The sequence below is a fragment of the Belonocnema kinseyi genome, chromosome 10 (genome assembly GCF_010883055.1).
Source record: "Belonocnema kinseyi isolate 2016_QV_RU_SX_M_011 chromosome 10, B_treatae_v1, whole genome shotgun sequence".
Classification (NCBI taxonomy): domain Eukaryota; kingdom Metazoa; phylum Arthropoda; class Insecta; order Hymenoptera; family Cynipidae; genus Belonocnema; species Belonocnema kinseyi.
The window spans coordinates 15656222-15682314 of NC_046666.1; positions in this window are offsets into that span (position 1 = coordinate 15656222).

Genomic DNA, 26093 nt, shown 5'->3' on the forward strand with positions numbered 1-26093 from the left:
TTCTTCTTCTTCGATCTAATTTTGTCCACGAGATGTTGCGGAAGCATCTGCATTCTGACCAATCAGTAAGGAGGAAGACGGAAATAACGCAGGTTAGGTTAATTTATAAATCCTAGAGCGAGAAGCAGTCACTCTCTTACGTCGTTGTATTCCAGTAGTCACAGTGCTTCAGTAGCATAAACTTCTCGCCGCTTCTCTGAGAATCCAGGCCAGGTTATCAGCGAGTCTCCTAGAGTGGGGATGACTGTTTTTTTTGTGCTCGGCGAATCAGCTATTAAGATTTTTCAGTATCTAATCTTGTGAAACCTCTCAGTCTTTTATTTTACTGGCAAGCAATCGCAATACTCCGTTATTCTTGTAAAGCTTGTTCTAAAATGCAGTAATTTCAATTTTGTTGTTTTGTTGGCCGAGAAGGTCCAAAAATCTGTCTAGTTCGCCAAGAAAGTCCTAGATGAACTTTGCTTGTTTTTAGTTGGCCAAGAAAGTTCTGAAATTGGAATTGTGGCCTAGATGGCTCTTATTAATGCTTTTTATGGTAAGTTTACCAGGTGGCTACTAGGTTTCCCAAGCTATAATTTTTTTGTTGCGAAATTGTATATTTTGATGCTGTGCTTTGCTTTTGTGTATTTTTATTTTTTGATCTGATATTGTACGATTTTCTTATGATTGAAATTTTGTGATCTTCTCTGGCGCTTAATTATTTGATGATTTCCTAAATTGTCATTCACGAATAAGAAATTCCTATCAATACAAAACCACGCCTTCTACCTTATTTTCTCACTTGGGATCTGAGCTATTTTGAATTAAAAATTAGTTCCAATTCCGGTACATCGTAGTCTCAATGATGTAGTTTGTGTGTTGAGTTTACAATTTAAAAGTTAGAATTCTAGTGTTGCATTTGCTTTTTGACATTTTTTTTATTTCTTTTTATTTTGTCGTTTTGGACCCTGTAAAGATCAGGCGCCTAATACTTTTATGATTGTTTGATTGAAATTGAGATGTCGGTGCCGAAGGTATATTAATTCTCTTTGTCTAAATTAAATTAATGTTACACAGCCTAATCTGCTGAATCCAGATGGGAAAGTACAGCATGGATGTATCGATTTAAGAATTCCTGTCTGAGCTGCCTGCAACAAACAGAGGCAAAAAAGTTAGAAAATAAAATGTTCCTATTGGTACTGTAACATTCAGCAATCCCAAAAAGCTACCCGTAGTACATTTATCAAATCTCATCCCGGCTGCCTTCAAATACAACAGCAAAAAAATTTTTTCAATTGAAAATAATTACTTCAGACATTTTCAAGAGTGTTCGGAAGGTCTTGGGTCTGATTATTTTTTATTAGAACTTTTCGCTGTTTTAGTTGAAGCCCTCTAAGAAGGGATTTATGAAATGTACTAGGGTTTCCTTTAGGGGTTGAAAAATATTAATAAAGGTACGCCGATCCAAACTATGCCCGCATCGAAATATATAATATTTGTAGAGGCTACTTTAGCACTATTATGGGAACAAATTTCCAAATTTTCAAATTGGGGTGTCAAGATAAAGGCTCAGTTTTTGCTTCTAATTTAGCGCTTCAAATTCTTCCTTTCTGTAAAAAATTACATTATTTAAGGAAAAAATTAATCAAATTCGGGCAAGATAAAGATATTGTGATATTTGCTGAATGTTTTAAATTATTTCGAATGATCATTTAACAACAATTTCTTATGAAGCGTTCAAAAAATATGTATGTATCATTTATAAAATGAATGATGATACAAAATAATTTTTTTCATTTGCTAACCAATATCACGTTTTGTGCAAAAAAATAAAACTTTATATTTTTTGTTAAATAAAGATGCAAAAGGTTTGGGAATTAAATTTCTTTGCCTGGCAAATTTCTTCTGATGTACCTTTTACCTTGTAATTTTTATATTAGAATCTTTTAAAATAGCACGAATCGAGATAACCGGAAGAAAATCGGAAGAAAATGTTATCGGGGGGGGGGGGGGGGGAAAGAAATATTATACCGGGGGATTTCCCATTCTTATAAATTTGTGCGTTTTGTAATTTTTTTAAAGTTTGAAATTAGAAAGCATATCATTTTGAAAGTATTTAGATTTAAAAACATTAAAAGGTTTGCAATTTTTATCGTCTTAAATTTCACTTAAAACTATGTGATAAGATACTAATTAATAATATATATTTATCATTTGCACAATTTCTATAATTTTAATTAAAAATTATGGCTTGAAATGCGCTTTTCGAGAACAATTAAATCTGAAGCCTTCAAAATAAAATTTTTCTTACATTCATTTTTAGATTAAGTCTCGAAGGTTTTGAATTTTAAATTTCATAATATTATAGATTCAAATTTTAATATTTATTATTCAAAATTACAATACCACTTCTCTATTCAATATTTAAAAATTTCATATTAAAGGCCTTGATAGTCAGTTTTGAATTTAATAAGTTTATACGTAAATATAAAGCAATTTTAAACTGCAAGCTTATAATTGTACAATTTCAAAAAATGGAATCATATTACAAACTTATTGTTTATTAAGTATTTTAATATTTAGTGTTAGGTCTTGAAATTTTCCGATTTTTAGTTCGAGATTTAAACTGATAAATAACTACAAATTAAAAATTATTTTATTAGGAAATTTCGACAGTCAATAATAGTTGCAAAGAAAGATTTGACAGTAAAAAAATAAAAATGAGATTTGAAATCTCAAAAGGCCAAAAATTAAACTATGTAACTGAAATTAATATGGCAATAACGGCATAAATTCGTTAATTTCAAATTGCTAAAATAATTTTAGATTTTTGAATTTACATGTTGAACGCTCAATTTAAAATTGTTCTCTTTCATAGGTTTTAATTGTTTACTATGAAGTGCTTTGATTTTCAAATTATACGATTTCATTCCTTTTCTTATTAAATTGTCAAGAATCTTTTGATATTTCATTTTTAATTTCAGGATCCTTTAATTTGAAATCATTAATTTCTTATTATCTATCTAATATTTTAAAGATATTTTTGTTATTATTTAAATTTTATTGAATATAATTCTGTAAAAATAAAGATATTTTTACTCAATTCAAAAGAATTCTACAGAATTCATAGGCAGTTTAACAGACTTCAAAAAAATTTTGCTGAATTTAATTCTTTATGATTCGGAATAATTCTACTTAATTCAAAATAATTTTTTAATTCAAGATTACTCGACTAACCTGAAGAGAATTAAAAGTAATACACAAACGTTCTACTAAATTTAATCAAATGAAATAAACTCCATGAGAACTTTACTGATCTAGAGATTTCTACTAAATGTATGAAATTTCTACTAAATTTTAGAGAATTCTACTGAATTCGAAAGATATTAATTCGAAATGAAAGAAGATTCTGCTTAATTAAAAAAAATCTGCTAAAATTAGGCGAATCTTAACTAATTTACTGGATTCAAAAGTATTATTCAGGATTCAGGAGACTTCTGCTGAATTCAAGAGCATTCTACCAAACTTAAAAGAATTCTGCTAAATTTGAGATATATAAGAGAATTCTACTGCATGCTAACAAATTTTAGAGAATTCACAATACCTTGACAGAATTCAAGAGAATTCTTCCGAATTTCATAGAATTCAAGTAAAAAAATGTAATACCAAGATAAACCTGCTGCAATTAAATTTTTTTTACAGAACTCAAGAAATTTTCACTGATTTCAAGAAAAATCTGCTGAATTCAAGAGAATTCTACATAGCTCAAGAAAATTTTGCTAATTTTAGAAAAATTATAGTAAATTAAGGATACTTATACAGAATTCAGGAGAATTCTACTGTACTTAGGATAGTTCTAGAAAATTCTAGAGAAATCAAAAGAATTCTAGTAGATTTAAGGGAATAAGCCAAATATAAGAGAATTCTACAGAATTTAAGAAAGCTGAACAAAATCCAAGAGATTTTTTTCAGGAGACTTCTAATAAACTCAAGGAAATTCTTCCGCCCTTCACATAATTTTACCAAATTCCAGATATGAAGACTATTTTTCTGAATTATAGAGAATTACACAGATTACAAGAAAATTCTGCTAAATTCGAGAGAATTTTTTCTACAATATTAAAAAAGTGTATGCAAAATTTAAGAAAATTATATTTAATTAAAGAGAATTCAACAAAATTTAAGAAGATTCTGCTAAAATTAAGAAAAGTTTACAAAAATCAAGAAACTTTTACAAAATTCCAGAGAATTTTGTTGATCTAAGAATATAAAATGTAAGAGAATTCTATGAAATTAATTTAAACAGTTTTACCTGATTTAAGGGTGTTATATCAAATTAAAGAGAATTAAAAATAAAATGAAAAGAATTCTGCTAAAAGTAAATGAATTTCCAGAATTCACGTAGGTTCTTCTGATTTTCAGAAAATTCTACTGAATTCCAGGAAATTTTGATAAATTAAAAGAGAATCATATAAAAAGAAGATAATTCTACAGAATTAAAACAAATTATGAAAAATGTAAGTAAATGCTATTGAATCAAATGGTGTTAAACAAAATAAAAACAAATTGCGCTGTAATCCAGAGAATTTTACGAAATTCTAAAAAGTTTGACCGTTAAAAAAAAAATTCTTTTGAATTCAAGAGAATTCTGCATAATTCTAAAGTTTCTCTAATTTCAAGAGAATTCTACAGAGTTTTACATAATTTAAGAAATTGTTACTGATTTTAAGAACATTTTTATTAATTCAAGAGATTTATATATAGTTCAATAGATTACTAGAAAAGACAGTATTCTTTTATGTACTGGATTCAAGTTAATTCTGCTTATATTGAGATAATTCCACCAAATTTCAGGGTTCAAGAGAATTCTACTGGATTAAAGAGAATTAAACAAAAAAAAGGATTATACACAAGTCAAGAAATTTATACAAAATTTAAGAGAATTAGACTGAATGGAATTGAATTAAAGAAAATTCAAGCGATGGCTCCTGAGGTCAAGGGTACTTTACAGTATCCATGAAGGTTTTTGATATTTAAGAAAATTCTGCTAAATTCAAGAGAATTTTATATAATTAAGAGAGTTTATCAATTTTAAGAGAATTCTAGAGCGTTCAGGATACTTCCACTAAATTCTAGAGAATTCTGACGAATCTGAGATAATTATACAAAATTCCAGAGAATCAAAAGAATTATACTTGATTAAAGAGAATTGAAAAAAATAGAAAAAAATTCTACATAATTCAAGAAATGTATAAGAAATTTAAGAAATTTTCATTAAACCACAGAACATTTTAAACAATTGAAGAGAACTCTGCCGAAATGAAGTGAATTTTACAGAAATCAGGAAAGTCTTACTGATGTTAAGACAATTCCGCTGGATTCAGGATAATTCTACGTAATTGAAGAGAATTTTTTTATTCTAAAATAATAAAATAAAATATAGGAGCATTCTGAGGAATTCAAAAAAATATATAAACAAACTTCAAGAGAATTCTGCTGAAATTTAAAATTTAAGAGAATTTTTCTAATTTAAAGATAATGAAATAAAATATAAGAGAAATATACAGAATTTAAGAAATGTACACAAAATCGAAGAGAATTATATTAAATCAAAGATAATTAAATAAAATGAAAAGTAATTGTGCTGAAGTCAAGAGAATTTTACGGACTTTTACGGACTACGGATTTTTTCTCGACAATTGAGGGTACTTCTACTGAATTCAAAAGAATCCTGCTGAAATTAAGCAAATTTAATAAAATTTCAGATAATTCTGCTGATTGCAAGAAAATTATCTAGAATTTGAAGACATCTACTGAAATACAAATTTTGAAAATAATTAAATTAGGATGTTCAAACTTCAGCATTTGTTTATAAATAAAACACAAAAATTTCTACCTAATTTATGGATGATCGCAAAATGCATTGATCAGCAATGTTAAGAAAAAATCAATTACTCGGTGGAAAATGTTTGGTAACTATCTGCAAATCCTTATAATTAAAGTTTAATTTACAATCGTGAAAGTTTTATACGACTTAAGGTTTATTGTGCAGAAATCATGATTTCATCAGCTATTTAGTCTTTAGCGATGTAATTCCTTTATTTGAAAATAACATGTAATAAAGTATAGACAAACACAAAACTGAAGCTTATTGTTTCTTGAACGAAAATTATATTTCTCTGAGACTTTCCTAACTGTATTTCGACTTTAAAAATATAGACTGAACTAATAAAAATTGTATTTTATCTTCTTCCACCCTTGTAGAAATTTCCCCGGTTTGCCCTATTACAACAAGGTTTCTGGTCGGATCCCGACCGGGCTACAATTGTCTCGAATCACGTAGTCCGGGGCCGGCCGGTTACTAGCCGGGCCAACCCTGGTTATGTCCCATGGTCGGGAGCCGGCTGGGCACTGGTCAGGTTAATGTTTTTGTAGAAATTACACATTTTTTAAGAGCCGTGATATTATCAAAGACGTAATTATGCATGCTAGATGAATAATTTTTTGAAAATTAAAAGGTAAAGATTTATTAGATCAGTGAAACAGAAATGAGCTTTCTTAAATTCTTAAAAAAAACATTACATTTTTTCGAATAATTTAACTTTTTAAATTAAACTGTTATCGATTCTGCTATGTGCAACAACAGAAATGATACAATTTTTATAAACTTCTCTATACTCAGACAATGTTTAGTCTGTACATTTTCAAACTTACCGCCATACATAGCGCCTACTGCATCTGGAGTCTGCATAGACACTCAGTAATTTTCAGTTTCGCACCTGGAACGAGGATGTTTGTTGCACTCACTTCGCGTCGTCTCTTTGAAGTTCGCAAATAAAATCTAGACTCGCGATTAAAATCAACTTTATTTCAATAATTAGTTCGAACCCCCCACTTAGTGCGCGAATAATTATTATTTTAAATTATAATATAATCTTGTTCATACAGTTTTTACTTTCTTCCCTCCTAACCTTAAATCACCACGTGGCTTCCAAATTGCTACGAGATTCTATCATCAAGGAATAAAATTCTGCTCCAATTTTCTTGCCTGCAGCAACATTTCTTAACCGTTTTTTTGACGGAGCACCCGACCGTATCCCGGCCAGTAATGAAGCTGGGGTACGACCAGTTTACCGCGACGTTTTTAGCCGGATCCCGGTCGGATTCCCCGACCAGCGCCCGGCTTAAAGCGGGGCTATCCGGCCGGTACCCGGCCGGATCCCTGATTATATTCCTACACGGGAGGGAAATATTGAACTAAAAATTATCATTATTTATAGTTAAAAAAGATTAGATCTTGCTGAACAGTACAAAAAATGTCACAGAGATTTTTTTAATTAAGATTTTTTTATTCTCCTGGTAAGAATTATTCTATACATAGCAGGATTACACAAACCATATCTGGTAATGATATAATTGCTTAATATTGGTTTCCGAGTACAATTGGATGTCTGTTTATTGGTTCAATTCCTACTGGTTTGACAGCAGCACATTTAAAGCCGCCACAAGGTGTTCTCTGAAGGCATAGAACTGCATTCGAATTGAAAAAAGAGTTAAAGAAAACAAAAAATTAATTTATATATATTAATGGAAAGTTTTTGCTAAAAAAAATTTCTTACCCCTGGCGCGGTCAAAGTGCACGAAATGGAATGCTCTACCCTCAGGACCTTCCTTGAGTGTACATTGATACTTGAACCCAGTCTTTGTCCTCAGGGACGATTTTTCAATGCATTGCTCTGCCAAACAATTTAGTGATGTTTAACATTTATTATAAATCCAAAGATAATGACTTAAACAATAAATAAATTTATTTAGTTTTTACTATAGCTACTGCCTGATTAAATTTCTTTTTGTAATTGCAATGAATTTTTTTTTGTTCGAACAAAAAAATGATGGCTTGCTGGGCCCTTTTCACGATAAGGTTCAAGAAAATGTCAAAAGATTTTTGTGATCTAACTTGACGCCAAATCTAATTTGTTTCTTTGACTCTTCTAGAATGCCACCAGGAATATGCAACCTAATTATTTCATTTACTTACAAAAAATTAAAAATTAATTTTTCTCGTAATTTTTAAAAAATAAATTAAAAAAACAATCATGGATCATTTTTTAGGGTTGTTTTGAGGCCGCCAAAAAAATACTGCGCATACGTGTGTGCCATAGAATACGACTGCGCATCGAATTAAATTATATAAATCTGCCAAATTTTTCTGAAGCTCAACTTGCAATATTACCAAACAAGCAGAAATTTTTCTTGTCAAACAAAACTTGGCCAAACCTCTCAATTTAATATTCCCAACCTTAAATTATAGTATCGTAATAAAAAATAATTATATTTTGAAGAATATTTAGTTTTTCAGCAATTTTTGGTTAAGTTAGTTGTGCTTTATCTGAAATTGGTATTTTTTAACAAATATCATCAGATTCACATTTACTGATTCAAATAATGCAATTGATAAGCTTGAACAATTTCAAATGTTGCTTCTATTATTCTTCAAAATATGGTATTTTAAAATTAAAAAATTTAATTTTTAAGACTATTCACAAATTTCTGACAATTTCAATATACGATGGCCTTTTAAAAAGAATATTGGTACTTAAAAAATAAATAAATTATTATTTTAACTTGATTCAGGATCATTTATTAATTTTTATTAGTTTAGCATTTTTCATCGGAAGTTTTTTTTTACTGAAAAAATATAATTTAAAAGAAAATCTAGACATTTTTGACAATTTAATGTTATGTTAGCGCTTCAAGCTGAAATTTTTTATTCGCATTTGAATATTATTAGAATTCAAAAAGAATTACATTTTTCTACAATTGTACATTAAACTAGCAGTTCTTAACCGAAACTTTGATATAAATTTTAAAAAGTAACAAAAGTCTTGGAATAATTAAAGGTTATTTCAACGTCTTTTATCAAAAATCGGTTATTGTATAAAAAAATTATTCAATTAAAAAAAAATTTACAATTCGTGATTTTATTTTTATGTTTTTGTTCAGTTAAAAATTAGTATTTTTATTAAGCAAGTCACAAGATTTTTTTGATCGTCATTAACATTATTTAAATTGTCAAATTTTCTATTTTTGCTGATGTTTTTTTAACCAACACTGTAAACGCTTTAACAATTTCACGTTATTTTCGCGCTCTAAAGCAGAAATTATTATAGATTTTAAAAAACATTTATAACTTTTAAACAATTTTAGGTTATACAAATTTTTCTAATGTAAATGGGTTATTTAAAAAAATGAGGTACGAATTAAAAAAAAAAACATTTTTAGTATAGTTGTTGTATTTTTCCCTTAAAATTTCTATAGTTAATAAAAAAGTCTCGCATTATTAAACAATAACTTTTCTCACACAAAAAGACTAATTTTTCAAACTTTTCTAGTATAATTCTGTAATATATTTAACTAATAATAAGGTACACATTTGAGAAACATATGTTATATGAGATATCCGGGAAAAAGTCAATTTCGATCCTGTAGAACAAGGAATTTTTCCAAAATATAAAAACGGAATTTCTTAAGATACTATTTTAGGTACAATAAATTTTCTAGTATGAAAAATATTTGAGTACCCTTTTGAAATTTTGGAACGAAGAAACACTTCGCATATCAGGAATAAAATATATTTTTAAACTTACGTTCAGCAATATCTAGGGTTCTATAAATTATTTCATACGCAGAACTGCAAATAAGGCAGCAAAGAAAGGCCAACATGAAAATTCGCATGGCTGTTAAATTTTAAAAACTTTTGTATTAATTTGTTTCTAAGCAGGGTGATAAATACGAGAAAATTTCTTCAGTTACTTACTTCATATATACAAGGTTTACCTCAACTTATTTATGAAGGTTGTAGAATTTAGCAGTTATAAGTTTAATTTTGATAAGAAGCGACACAAATATGTCCTTATCTTAACTAATTGAAAACTATTTACACTTAAAATACCGAATTTGTTCCAATGAAACGCCATTACGACACTTGTTGTTTTATCTTTAATATTACGAAATTTTATAACGTTTCACCAAATACAATAAAATAATAATTATCTCAGTTAACGCAATAATAATGTACATACCCCCAGAATGATTATCGCGAACAAGAATTTTTATGCTAGATTTTATTTGATTTTTTTCAGAACAAGTACGTTCTCAGCTAAAAGATCCTGTATGGGAAACTCAAAGGATCTTGTAATGTGCATCTACAGAAAACTGCACAAGAACCTGTTCACTTAATCTTCACGGTTCCTGTGCAGAAGTTTAGAAAAAGTAATTGGACATGATCCTACAGAGGGACTTTTGAATGATCCTATACAGGAACCTGTGCAGAAACCTTGGCAGGAATCTATACAGAAACCTGTACAGAAACCTGTACATAAACCTGTACAGAGACCTGTACACAAACCTGTACAGAAACCTGTACATAAGCCTGTACAGAAACCTGTACAGAAACCTGTGCAGAAACCTGTACATAGACCTGTACAGAGACCTGTACACAAACCTGTACAGAAACCTGTACATAAACCTTTACAGAAATCTGTAAAGAACCTGGACAATGTCTTTGATCAAGAAAATTGAGACGTAAGTTCCTGTACAAAAACTCCTATAGGGTCTCTTGCAGAAGGCCGACAAAAGAACCTTTGGAAGGCTCCTGTACAGAAATACGTATAGGTTCCTGTACATAAAGGAATCGCAAAAACTCATGACGTCTACAGCTACCAAATTGCCTTCCTTTTATTCCTTTGAATATCCAACTCACTATCGATAGAGCCAAGCTGCTAGAAAACCCTCGTGGGTTAGTTCCTATGCAGGTTCATTTAAAGTATTCTAAACATGTTTTCGTACATTGACTTACACCTTAATTCACTTGGCGAATGAACCTGTACGGTGTCATTCAAAGATTAGCTTGTATTCTTTTTTCTCTGCAGAGTCACGTACAGGTTACTTTGTGGGGTCATGTACAGGTCCTTTTCAGTATCATGTACAGGTTTCTTTGCAGGATCGAGTACAGGTCCCTTTGTAGGATCATGTATAGGTTTCTTTGTGGGATCATGTACAGGTTCATTTGTAGGATCACGTACAGGTTCTTTTGTAGGAGCATGTGCATATTATTTTACAGGATCATGTACAGGTTCCTTTGCAGGATGATGTACAGGTACCTTTGCAGGAGCATGTACAGGTACCTTCGCAGGAACATGCACAGGTTCCTTAGCCACATTCCTGCACAGGAATCGTCAAGATTACCTATATATATTCGTTTGCATTTTCGTGTAGAGGAGAATGCACATGATCCTCCGAAGTTCCTGTTTTTATCATAAAAGGTTATGGTTGCTTCATTCAAAATCAAGAGAATGGCAACAAAAAATTCGAAACCTTTGAAATTTGTTATCACATTATGGGCACAAAATAATATGTTTGAAACATTCGATAGTATTTAGTTGATGGGATTCAATATAATACTCATAGCTGTATTCATTCCAAAATTTTCATCTTTACAAAATTAGGAATATTAGGTTTATAACTAAATCATTTTTAATATTAGAAATATGGGCAATATAATAAGTACCTGATTTATTTATTTTTGCAAGATGATTCGATATTTGTAATTATAAAGAATACAACACTAAATGATATTATAACAGGAAGACTTCTGAAATCCTTAAAAAAGCTTCCCTGCTAATTCCAGGTTATTTACCACTTGTAATTTTTCAATGTATGGAGCCCTTTTTATATGTTTTGTATTTTTTAAACAATAGACGCTATATGCTTTTTGAGTTTATAATAAATAATTTATATTTAAGTTCAAGGAGATTTAGTTATTATGTTAGATTCAGAAAGCTTTGGTAAATTTTATTACGAGACGTTCTTAAATATATATGAGACCATCGACTAATTGCCAACCAAGTAGATAAATTTCTTGCCAAAGAAGACGATTTCTGAACAAGATAAGTGAAATCTCAGACAAAAAGTTGATTTTTTAGCTGAAAAATATCCCGTTCCAACCAAATATTGAAATTTCCAACTGAAAAGGTTATTTTTTAATTACATAATACTGAAATAATTGAATTCTGCCTAAAAAAATTATTCGCTAACCCAGGAGATTAATTTGTACAAGAGAGATGAATTTTCAGATAAAAAAGGTTTTCAGCTAAAAAATGAATAGTTAAATTTTCAGTAAAAACATTATTGTTTAGCAAAGAGATGAATTGTCGATTTAAATAATGAATCCTCAGCAAATTTTTGTTTTTTTAAGTCCGACAATATTTCAGTCAAATTTTTCAGACGAAATTTTAAACCGCAGGATTAATTATCTATTGAAAAGAGCGAATTTTTGACTAGACATTTAAATTTTAAACCAAAGGTAATTAATTACTAGGAGCGAATAAAATATTTAGATTTTTACGAAAAACATTAATTTCAAACTAGTAAAAAAAGAAAAAGTAATCAATAAAATAGCCAAATACATTAGAGCTTATTCTCAACATCATAAATGATTATTATATGATTTTACATAAAAATTAAAATTATTTAGTGGGATAATAGTTCATGCAAGTTAAAAAAAAATTATTCAAATCATTTATTATTTTCTATAATTACCAGAAGTTTGTGATTTTTTATGACGTTTTTTTCTAAGATAATTTCGTTAGTAATAATAATAAATATGTTGCAAGAATTATATCTGTTAAATTTTGTTTATTGTCGCCTTGCTTTAACTGTGGAAATTAAAGCAAGTTCACAATTCGTAAAACACCACGATAATATTATTATAAACGAAAATTGCTATACACAGAAATTAATTTTCGCAATAATTTCACTAAACATCTAGTTAGCAGTATGAAATAATACTCTCAGTATTAGAAACTATTTGTTGAAAAAAATTTTTTTTAAATTATTCGTGCCAAAAAACCGCAAACCTGAACTTTCCACTTATAGGGTTTTTTGGGAAACTACAAAATAGATTTTCAGAAGATTTTTTTTTAGAATACTATGCAGTGAAACATAACTCTAATGAGTCTGATTAGTAGTTCTAAAACTATTCACGAAAAGTCTCTAAAATGTTCAAATATTCAAAATGCAAAAAGTAGAAATGATGAAAAGTAGTAGACCAAAGACATACATTTTTTTACAAAATTTTAAAATCTTCAGCTAAACAACTGAATTTTCAACAAGGTACGTCTTTTTCAACTAAAAATCTTAATTTTTAACCAAAAAGACGAATTTTTAACCAGAAGGAACGAATTTCCAAAAAAATAAATTTTCAACCAATACGGTTGAACTTTTAAAAAGATGTATAAATTTTTAGCCAAAATAGATGAATTCTCGACAAAAAATATAACAATTGATATTATTTCTACCAAAAAATATTTTAAATTTAAATCAAACACAGTTGACTTCAAACAAAAAGTATGAATTTTTAATAAAAGAGCTGAATTACCAACCCAATTAGTTTGATTTTCAACCAGAAGGGCTAAATTTTTAGCAAAAAAGATATTTTCTTCTCATTAAAGCCGAATTTAAATACCAAAATGTTTTAATTTTGTAAAAAGAAAACAACGAACAAAAAAAATCCGCCAAATGGGTGTATTTTGAACTAAAATTATGAATCTCTAACCAAACAATTGAATTTTTAACAAAGCAATTTTATTTTTCAACGACAAAGATAAATTTTAAAACAGAAAAAAACGTATCAACAAAGTAGAATTTTCTACTAAAATAGTTGAATTTTTGAAAGCAAACGGAAATAATTTTTTTATCTGTTAAGATTGTGCCTCATTAAAAGTTTCTTTAACTTCTGCTCTAAATTATAGTTTGAGATGCTTATTTTTAAAATGGTTTAGTTTTGTTAGGTATACATTTTTTTAATTCTTAACGTTTCCATTTTTAATTGATTTATTCTGAAAGCTCCGAATTTGAATTTTGAATTCTCATTATTTAATTTTTTAAATATATATCCAATCACTTTTAACTTGATGCTGCACGAAAATTTTTGATTTTTTTTAAAAATTCGTTAATCAATCGTTTGGATGACGTTTCGTCACCTTAGTAAACTAACTTTTGACGTTGGAACGTCGAAATTGTGCAAGTTACCAAATGAAACTCGCGTGCGGCACCTTCTTAAGTGGTAGTCACATTCCTTGTTCAGCCGTGTCCTTAAATATAATATAATGAGTGGAAGATATTGAACAGAAAATTTTTTAAAAATTTAATTTTAGGAAGATATATATGATTTCAGTCCATTTTTATTTCTGTGAAAGGGGGCTAAGGTTCTAATTTTTAGGTGCAAAAAGTTACTTAATATTTTTATATGAATTCAGTAAATATTGAAAGGTTTGAACATATTGAAAATTTATGGTAAATTGAAATGACAAGAAATATTTAAAAATTATGTCTTTGAAAATTTTGAGAGTTTTAGAGAAATTTGAAAATTTCTGAAAATCTTAGAATTGAAATAAATTTGGAAACCAAAAATTTAAAAGTTCTGAAGAAATAAGCCATTTTTGAAAAATTGCAACATTTTGATCATTTCAGAAACTTTAATAATTTGAGAAAAAAAGAACACTTTAAAAATTTAGAGAATTTACCATTCTTTTTAATTAAAAAATATATTAAGCATTTTTTTAATTTAAAAATTTTTAAAGCATTTTTTTAATTCAGAATTTTTTTAGAGAATTTAGATATTTTGAATATTTAAAAAATTCTGGTAATTTTATAAATTTAAAACATTTAAGACGTTGTTATAATTTGAGAAATTTAGGCAATTTTAGGAATTTTGAATGGTTTAGAAGTTTTTATAATTTTATCAATTTTAATAAGGTTTAAATTTTATTTTTTTAGATATTTCAGTCTTTTTCAAATTTTAGAAACTTCAAAAATCGTAATTCGATAAGTTTGAAAAATTTTAAAAGTTGTTATAATTTTTGACAATTTCATAAATTTGGAACATTCCAAAAATTCTATAAAATTGGAACATTTTAGATATATTGATAATTTTATGTATTTAGACTATTTCAGAAAATTCGATAGTTTTAGGAATTACAAATTTTTCGATAATTTTGAACACTAGGATTTTTAGAAATTTCGAATATTCAAAAATTTGTGAAAATTTTAGAAGTTATAATAATTTCAGACATTTATATAATTTTAGAAATTTTCAACCTTTTTTGAAATTTCGGAAATCTTAGAAATGTTTGAAATATGCAAAATGTACGGAAATCTAGATAATAAAAACTTTTTCAAAGTTGTTGGAAATTTGGAGCACCGCTTGATAGATATTAAAAACTCAATATCTTTTTTAGTTTTTCAGAATGACGAAACGTTTTCATTTAACAACAAATGCATTGCATTTGTTTCTAAAATTTGTTTTGCAGAAATCATAAAATTTATCTAAAAATTATGATTTTTGCTGAAATCGTCATGAAGTTCTCAACTGAAAAGACTCCCATTTTAAAAGCCAAATTTTTCTATCAGTAAATGCCCGAATAATGCATTTGCTTATTAAATTTGTTTAAAAAATCTTTAGATTATTCAATAAATAATGACTTTTTCTAAAATCATCATTTTCCAAATTGAAAAAAAGACTTAGACAAAAACGAATATTTGTGTCGAAAAATGCCTGGTTACTGCATTTGTACATTTAATTTGTTTATAATATAAATAATCATAACCAGCAGAGACATTTTTTAACATAGTATTGTTTTAATTCTAATTTCTTGCAACATAACTTGAAAAAACGTGTATTTATGGAAAATTATAGAAAAATTTTTTTTAACAAAAAATTTGTTGATAACAAGTTTTTTTGTATATTGTCTAATTTTTGCGCATCTTTAACTAATGCAATTTAGGCGATTTGAACCATTTTCCTGTTATTGGCCAGCACCTGGAACGTCAAATAGCAAAAGGCCATTTTTTGTTATATTTGTTTGTTTATAACAAAATGAAAACCTAATTTGAAAATCAGTTTGGACAATTTTCTTAAAAATCTTATTAGTTATTTTTCAAATTTTTTTTTGTCGATATCGGTGAACATAGGTAGGCTGTAAGTCATTCTGAACCAAACAAGTCATTTTTCTTATCAATGTGCGGCATACCTTTAGGTACGAAACCAAAAACTATTTTTTATTGAATAATCTTGCAGGTAATTGATAAAGAAACATTTTTCTTCTCTTGCCTTTTTACATATCATGCGTTATTTGGCTTAAAATGTTGATTTTCGTGTTTTTTTTTAATTTGCTAAATGCTATAACTCTGATAAATTTGGGTTTTCTAAAAAAACAATGAGCATAAATTACGATTATAGAAATAAATAACTCGAAAAGTTTCTGCATGATAGTGATTTCCCAATGATTTTACTATTTTTGAAGAAGAAAAGTTTGAGGGTTAAAAATTATTTTTTTGACATATTTATATTGCGAAAAATACAAAAATAAATGCCGAAAAAAAATTTAAACTGGCGTAACACGGTCAAGTAAACATTTTGAGTATGTATGACTCACTGTTTAGAAAATAAATTCTCGACGCTACTATTATTTTGAGTAAGATTTTTTTATTTTTCTGTTAACAAAAATTATATAAATATCAAGATTACAGAAATAATAACTGTATAAATATCAAGATTACAAAAATAATATCTGTTGATAATTTAATTGCTTAAAATTGGTAGTTAACCAAATACTGGACGCGTTTCTCTTATCAGTGGTTCGACTCCTATCGGTTTGACAGCAGTACATCCAAAGCCGGATCCATGAGGGAGTTTCTTAAGACAATGAACTGTAAAGAATGTATATTTTTTTCAAATCAATAATTAAATAAGCGGTTAAATTAAAAGAAAAAGAGTTAAAGAAAATTAACAAGAAGTGTCAATTGATCAATCAGAGTTTCCTCAATAACAAACGAATAATTCATTTTTAAATATAGATTTCTCTTTATATCTTACGGTCCACACCATGTAAAATAAAGTTGAGCCAAAAAAATTAAGGCAAAAACTCGAAAACTTTTTTAAAATACTCTGATTTTTCATTTCAAATCACTAATATTCAATTACCAGCATTTTATTCTTGTAATAATCTTAACACAGAACATTTTATAAACGGGATAAAACAGTATTTCATATGAAAACAAAAAGTTTTAGAAATTACTAATTTATTTGAAAAAAATGTCTTTTCTAAAATAAAAGGTGACTTTTCAAATATATGAAATTTTAACATAATAGTTAAATTTTCAACCTAAAAAGACAAATTTCCAACCAAAAAGTGTCATAGTTTATATATTAATAAAAATAAATGAAATTTATACAACAAAAAAAAGGAATTTTGAAAACACGAAAACAATATCCAACAAACAAAGATTTTTTACTAAAAAACATTGATAAAAGTTTATCTGAATTATTAAACCTTCAAGCCAGAAAAAAATGTTCTCTAAAAAAATTTAATTTTAAAACAAAAAATATGACTTTTAGCAAAGAATTTCTTTTTCAAGAAAATGATACATTTTCAATGAACAAAAATGAAATTTTTTACTAAAAGACTGCTTCTTGACAAAAAAGCGAATTTTTAACTAAAATAGATCAATCTTAAAAAAATGGAAATGTAACGTTTTCTGTAAAGAAATAACTTGTTAATTAACTTTTACCCAAGCAGGGGTATTTTCAATTAAAAAAGATTCATTTTCAACAAAACAGTTAAACTTTCAACTCAAAAGATCAATTTTCAACTCCATATACAAATATTTAACAAAAAAGTACTTTTTAAAAAAATTTATTCAACAATTTCTTTTGAATAAATTAATTGAAGACTGACGCAAAGAAGAAAGATTTTGTACCAAAAAGCTAGATTCTTATTTAAAAATAATTTTTTTTATAAAACAAGTAAAGTTTTACATCACAAAGATAAATTTTTAAAAAATATTTGAATTTTCTGTTGAAAAAGATTTTAGTCTAGTTTTCACGATGTCAATATGAATTTGTAAGTATATTCATTCAAAAAAGGTTAAATATTGTACCGAAGAAAATGAATTTGTAATGATTAAATGGCCTCTTTTTTAAGGGGAACTTTTATCTGGAAAAGATTTTAGTTCAGTTTTCACACCAAACTATAAATTTTAAACAAAAACATATATTCTGCGAAATAGTTCAATTTTCATGAAAATTGAATTGTTAACCAAAAAGTATAGCTTTTTCACAAAATAGTTTAATTTCTGACCAAACAGTTGCATTTTTATCTAAAGAAGATTTTAATACAAACGGATTTTTAATTAAATAAAAATAGCTACGAAATTTTTTAAGTAGTTGAATTTTCATCGTGAAAATATCTCAGCTCTTTTTTAAACAGCCACACATCATATTTAAACAGTGGAATTTTAAAAATCAAATCATGACTTTTTAAGATAATTGTTAAATTTTCAACCAAATAGAGGCACTTTTATCCAAGAAAGATGTAATTTATGCTAAAGCAGGTGAATTTTAAAAACAAAAAGACAAACCTTTAAAAAAATTGTTAAATTTTCATTTAAAGAAGGTTTCAGTTCACTTTCTAACACTGAATTAAGAATTCTAAACTATTTTTAACCAAAATGGATGTCTTTTTAACAAAGTTTTAAATTTTTAACCAAACAATAAAATTTAGAACTGAAAGGATAATTATTATTAGTATAAAAAACATTTATGTGTTGAAATGTTGTCACAGGCTTATACTGCCTAACATGTCGAAGGCATTTTTGGTTAGAGTTTGGTTTTCTATTTGATCATTTTTGTATGGGGAGGTCCCGGTATATATCATCAGTCACGGACGCATTTTTATAATGCAATCAATTGATCTGATGAGAGCAGCCTGTCCATACATATTGAACAAAGCCTGGTTTTTACCCCATCATTGACGGACTGGGTTGCTGTCAAGTACGCGATGGGGGGACCTACAGCCTAAGGTGGGTTCCGAACCACCAGAACCTCGGTGAAAGTACATTAACAAATTTCTATAGGTACTGGCTCATGGATTGGACCCCGGACCTCTGAGGTGAAATCCAAGTGTCTAACCAACCAATATTATTAACCAATTATTATTATTATTCATAATATTCTGGGCTGAGACCATCACAGACCCTCGCGCTTGGGTAATCCCGTTGCGTCGTCTTATAAGCCTTAAACATGGCCCTAAAGCCTTCTCCATAAAGAGAGGACCGCTGCTATGCTGTTGGCTGATATTTCAGACTCACTGATGCAGAAGCTGCCTGTGAGGGTTACACCTTTTCCCGCAATCGCAGGGCAGTCACAGAGGATATGAGTGAAAGTCTCATTATCCTTTCTGCACAGACGATAGAGAGGACTTTCTTCAAGCCCGATCTTATGTCTGTAATCCTGCCAGTAAGGCTGCCATGTCCTACAAACATTTCTGTTAGGACTTTGACTTCATTCCTCCCGAGCTGAAGTGTTTCTTTCGCTCGATGAGGGTTTAGCTTTAAGCCAAAGAGTGTCTTAGCCTGTCTGCAGCCAGGGACCGCATTCCAGAGACTGCCTTTGCAGCCACAAACTTTATGGTGAGATGAAGGGGCTCCAAACATATTAGTAGCCCCAGGGCCATCGTGGGTGTCGACTTAGAGGCACCAGTGATACCTCTCAGAATCTGTCCCATAATTTTTTCTAGTCGGGCTTCACAGTAGAAAGTTCTACCCAGGTCCACTAGACGACTAACGCATAGGTCAGTCTCGGTCGCAGGATCGCTGCGTAGATCCACATAAGTGTCTCCGGTTTCAAGCCCTAGCTATTCCCAATGGCTCTTTTACAGAGCGAAAGCGTCGCTCCTAGTTTCTTGCACTTGTCTTCCAGGTGCTCGTTCCATGACAGCTTCTTATCCAGAATGTAAGAGGACTCATGGTCTAGTCCTCTTACACCATGAATCTACTATTCTTAGTGCTTGCTGCATTACTCCCAAGAGCGCATCTAGATGCTGATCGCGCACGAGACACAGTGTATCGTCCGCATAGCCTATAACGACTGAAGGACTGAAGGACTTCAGGACCCAGATGACCCTGGCTGGGGTTGACGATCTCGTTAGCAAGCCGCTGTTGCGGGCCTAATTGAGCTACAGGCTGCTTTGATTGCCTCGGAGGTGCCGTCCGCTCTTCTCATAGCTTTTTGATGCCCGGAAAATGTGCCTTGATCAGGTGAGCCAAGGTATCCCCGTCAAGCTTTGAGTATCCCTCGCCGGACAATTTTAGTGTTCCGAGAATAGCATCCGGATAGCAGCTTGTCCAGTCTAGCCACCTCTGCTCCTTTCTCGATATTAGTGCAAAAGTTGGTCCAGCTTTCATGCTTTGTGTGTTTCTCCAGCCTATCGCACTTTTGAAGGCCGACAATTACTTTCATAAGTGTATTTAAATTGCTTCCGTGAAAATTTCGGTCGCCATCTCTAGTATATCCACGTCCCTAATTGACCTGGGTACTTCTGAAAGTGCACTTCCTCATTCTATAGAAAACTGACCCCAGTCCGTTCTTCTGGTATTTCTGACCCATTTAGGGCAGATGGTTACAGCGGCTTCCAACACGAACTCTATCAGACAGTGATCTGAAAGAGTGGGTTCATCTGAGACTCTTCACTTCTTGATGTTATCTGTAAAACTACCGGTACAAAGAGTTACGTCAATAACTTCCTTCCTGACCAAATAACGAAACATGGGGGTGTTCTCCGTATTAAGAATATCTAAGTCGATGGTCATTAGGTATTCTAATAGGTCATTACATCTTCAGTTCATGTTCGTGCTACCCTACGAAGTATGGTTGGAGTTAGCATCATACCCTAGCAGAAGAGAAAGACCCCTTACCTTGCAGTATTCTACCAGTGTATGTATCTTCACTGGTGGATTATTATCGCTGTCCGTAAGCTGATCCCAGGACCAGCCTTCTTATTTCTTAAAATCCGTGACTATCACCATCAGGTATCTGGAACATAGCTCGAGCAGCGGGACGACATTGACTCCCATCGAGAGTATGCAAGCCCTTGTATTGGCCGCCTTGGGGTCCCTATAACAAAAACCAGCCTCTCTTCTAAACCCCTAATGGTATCTCAAACTAACTAGGGTTCCTGGATTAGTGAGATATATGTATGCCAGACAGCCATGCCCCTCTGCAAAACTGCAAAGTCGCCTTTGCGATGATGCAAGTTAATGTGGGTACAGGTTAGATCGGGAGCAGTCATTTAGGTCTAATCCCGATCTTCCTGTCCATCGACAAGCTCCTCCTGCCCCTGACTGGCAACTTTAAAGTTTACTTGTCCAAAAAGGTAGAAGGGCTTGTCGTTGAGGGCCACAAGGGCCCTCACCTGCGAGTCAGGAATTTGCAAAACTAGGAGATGTTTGAATTCTCCAGCTGTGTCTTCTCCCTGAGGCCTATAATGCCTGACAATACGCTAGGACGCCTTCTTAAGTGACGAGTTTAATCCCTTTAGGCGACGTAGAACCACATGCGTGTCTACTAGTTTACATGGAAACCACGACGTAGCCTTTACCATCTTCTGAAGCAACTGAAATCCACCAACCTTAACAGATGTGCCTTCCCAAGGCCTTCTGTCGGCCAAAGCCGAAAGTATATCCATGCTTTACTAACTGGGTCAGCTGCCATAAATATAAAGACCCCTCCCCTGTAGAAATGGGTCTTGAATTTTGGCCATTGATCTAAGGACACTCTTTCGAGCGCCATCCAGGTAAACTTCCTGAAGATCTCAAACTGCTCTGTAGTGAACAGCGAATCCAAGTATCTCATATTCATCATCACCACAGTCAGGGGGTCAGTCCTGTGAGAAGCCGTCAGTCCAACATCCGACAGATCCCTGTTCGTCGGTTGCTGGACCGCCTTGTGCCTCTTTACAGACTTAGCTCCTCCCAGCGGGGTACTTTCTAAGCCCCTTCCTCGTGTTTGAGCCTCAGTGCTGGTTATCAATGTTGTAATCGCCGAGTCGCCAGGTTCTGCAGCTGCTCCACTAGCCCGCTGCGCTTGTCTCCTAAGTCTCCTTTTCAAGGAACCGTTAATGCGTTTCTTCATACTGGGGGACTGATTGGCCACTCACGTTTCCATAGCCTCACTCATAGGGGTCGTCGCGCCCTCATCTTCCGAAAGAGCTGGCGGCACAGTCGCCGCCTCAGTGAAGCTTGTCGGAGAGACATGTTGGGATGAAAAGGTTATGTTAGACTCGTTAGGACCCAGCCCGTTTCTCCCCTCGGCCAACACCCTTTCACCTTCTTCTTTTGGAATTTTTGCGTTATCCATTTTGCTTCCAACGAGTATTTAAACTGTGGAATTTTCAACCACAACTCATGAATTTTTTAGGAAATTGTCAAACTTTCAACCAAACAGAGGCATCCATGAAAGATTTTTATCCAAAAAAGATGTAATTTCTGCTAAAGCAGGTGAATTTTAAAAATAAAAAGACAAACCTTAAAAAAATAGATAAATTTTCATATAAAGAAGATTCCAGTTTACTTTCTAACACCAAATCAAGAATTCTAAACAATTTTCAACCAAAAGGATGTCTTTTTAAGAAAGTTTTTAAATTTGTAACCAAATAATACAATTTAGAACTAAAAGGATAATCTGAAAATTTTTCATTTTCGACGTTTTTTACTTGTCCTATTCAAAACCTTTTTATCTTAAATCATTCATATTCGATATTCTTTAATTCAAAATAAGATTTGTAATTTCTCGCACTTTGAATTGGAAATAATACAATTTCGACTTTTTTCCAATGATATTTTCCATTTAAAAAAATTGTTAGCTAGAATTTTTGAATTTGAAACTGTTTTAATTAAAAATAAAACAGTTTTAGTTCCTTTCAATTTTAAATTATCGAAAAGTCAAAATAATATTTTGTCAAAATTTTATCTTTTTATAGTAAATTCAACTATCTTTGGTATAAAATAACAAAATTTTCTTGATTAAAATATCAATTATAACGTATTTTGTTTGCGGAAAATTTATCTGCTTTAGGTGGATATTTAACTATTTCTTGAATTTTTTTTTCTCTGTTTCACTATCCTTAGTTGAGACTTTATATTTTTAGTTAAAAACTAATTTTTTTGGTTTGAAGTGTAACTATTTTCTTAAAAATTTGCTTCTTTCTTCATTAGAAATTTATTTCACGAACTAAGGATTTTAGTTTTTTTTTTTGTTTCAAAATTTATCTTTTTAGTTGAAAATTTATATATTTGGTTAAAAATTACATTTTCGATTACTTAAAGATTCAGAACTTTAGTTGAAAATTCACTCGAACCATTCCATTTTTTGTGGAACATTCACTTTTTTTTAAACGGAAATGGAACCTTAGTTTAAAAATGTTCTGTTTTGTAAAAAAATTTAACTATTCTATTTTTTGTTAAGATATCATTTCTTTGGTTAAAGAAAAATTTTTCAGTTGAAAATTCGCTGATTTTTAATGAAAATTTATATTTTGGGTTAGAAATTCCACCATAAGTTTAATTTTAATGATTTTGGTTCAAAATATATATTTTTAATTGAAAACTAGTAAATTTTGCGAAAAACTCGTGAAACATTAAACTCTTTTGTAAAAAATGGATATTTTTGTTCGAAGACTTATAATTTGTATTGAAAATTCATCTCTTTTCGAAACTAAGCTACTTTGTTCAATATCATTTTTTTCACTAAAATATAACAATTCTAGTAGAAAATTTAACTGTCTTTCTCAAAATTTTATTTTTTTACTCGGAATTAAATTTTAGAGGATAGTTCGGCTATTCTATTTTTATAGAAATTCAGGCTTTTTCGTTAAAAAATGTTCTGTTTTGTAGAAAATTCAACTCCTGTCTATTCTTGTTTAATGTTTCAAATGGAATTATTAATATTTTCAATCAAACTTTTGATAGAAATTTTATTAAATTTTTTACCTAAAGCTACACTTTGGAAGGCAGCACTCGGAATTTAAGACGTTAATAGTTTTTAAAAAAATGTATGCATTCTAAAATCAGCAATTTCTCTATTAAAAGCTAAAGACCTGCTTTTCTAAAAAAAACTTTTTTATACGGTCATCTCTTTTTGAGCATTTTAAATGACGGAGACTTAAATCTTGTGAATAAAAAAACTTAATCGTTTAGCCATCAGGTATGATTCTAGAAAACCAATATATTTTTAGTAATTAGAAAACCGACATAATTTAAAAATTTTTTTAAAGTATTTACAACCTCTAAATGCAGACATTTTGTTATAAAATTAAAATTAGTTTTTTGACATTTTAAAATCAAATTATTAGGTACGTTAGTTGCATCAAATTTAGCTCAATTTTGTTCGATGTGTATTGGAAATAGAGCATTTAATAATTAAATAAGTCATGCGAGATTCATAGCAGTCTTAGCAAAATAATTTCTGAGTTTGAAAAAATGTTTTGTGAATCAATTTTATTTTAATTTATGTGGACCGTAAGAAATGAAGAAAGATCTCCAATTTAAAATTCATAAACACTGTCAGTCGAAGAAAGACTTTATTTGGTTGCTGATCATTATACAACAAAAGAATAATTTTCTAAATATTTCTTAATACACTGTAACTTCGCTTTACCGGAACCCAATATACCGTATAAGGTTGCCTAAGCGGAGAGAGGGAGCCGCTTAAAAGATCAGCGGAGTTGCGCAGTTTACAATTAGGCACTATAAAAAAGCACAAACTGAAAGCGGAAGAAGAATGGTTCTGGGAACCCCGATTTACCGTAAGAGCAATTGCGGCTATATCCGAAAACCCCGGTAAACTGTGTTCCAGTGAATAATATTTTGAAAAATTATAATTGTGATAAATATTGACAAAGATAAATTTCTTACCCCTGGCGCGGTCAAAGTGCACAAAATGGAATTCTTGAAACAGGTCTCCCTTCAGTTTACATTGCCACATAAAGGAAGTTCTGGAGCGCAGCCGCGATTTATGAATGCAGTTTCCTGTTAATCAATACAGTGATCTCTAATATTTAGTATAATTCTACACACAATTTCTTTAGCAATGAACGTCTTTTTTCTCACTCATTTTTGAAAAGTGTTTCAATTTTGATAAAAAGTATTTTTTTCTAAATCTCAAAGCGTTAAAAAAAGGTTTGGAATGGAAAATAGTAAAGTTTTTCAGTCGTTTTTTGGCCTTCTTAGAATTTCTTAGGATAATTAAATTAAAAAAAAATGTTTAAATATTCTAACAACTTTAGGTTCTGTTAGTATAATTTATCTGAAATTGTTTTTTTTTTTAAATAAATTAATAAGATTTAAATGCAATGTTTTTTAAGAATAATAAAATTGAATATAAAAAACGGAATTTTTTCGTAAGAGCACCGTTTAAAAAAAAATAATAAAACTCTAGTAATCAGAATAAACGTAACAACTATAAAAAATAATCTCTTTCGGTAATAATTAATTAGATAATAATGAGAATGAAGTATGACTACAGGGGGGGGGGGCAACGGTCGGCAATGTGAAACAAGGCGAAGGGTAATGATAAAACATGGAGGTGATAGCAGAACAATTTTTTAGTGCTCGCAAACCGACAAATAAATATTTATTATAAAAGACTATTTACTCCTCTAAAAAATAACTTTGTCATTAAAATTTTGAACGTATTGTTATCGCTTTTATTCAATGTCGATTGGGCAATTTTAAAGCTGAAATAAATTAATGTTGCCAAATTCCCACAAATTATCATCAGTTTAGTTTCAGTTGAAATAATATATCAAAGAATGTCATATTTATAAGCATAATGAAACTGACAACAATTTAAGAATAATTAATGTAAATTATTATTATTTAACCCGAACCAAACATATTGGGAAGAAATTGAATTTTTGTTTAACTTGACCAAAGATTATACCATAAGGTTAACTTTTGTGTCTTCAATCCAAAACTGAAACTATTAGGTTGAAAATATCAGTAAAATCTGCAGTATTTTGTTAAAAATGAATGTATTTTGTTAAAAATTATTTTCTTTCGGTAAAAAATTAATACTCGCAGTTCAAATTTCATTTCTTTCTTCGAAAATTGTTTTTTCTTTATTCAAAATTGATTTTTTTAACTGAAAATTTAAATGTTTAATTTTATCTTTGAAATTTTTTATAGACATTCAATAATTTTGGTTAAGCATTCACCAG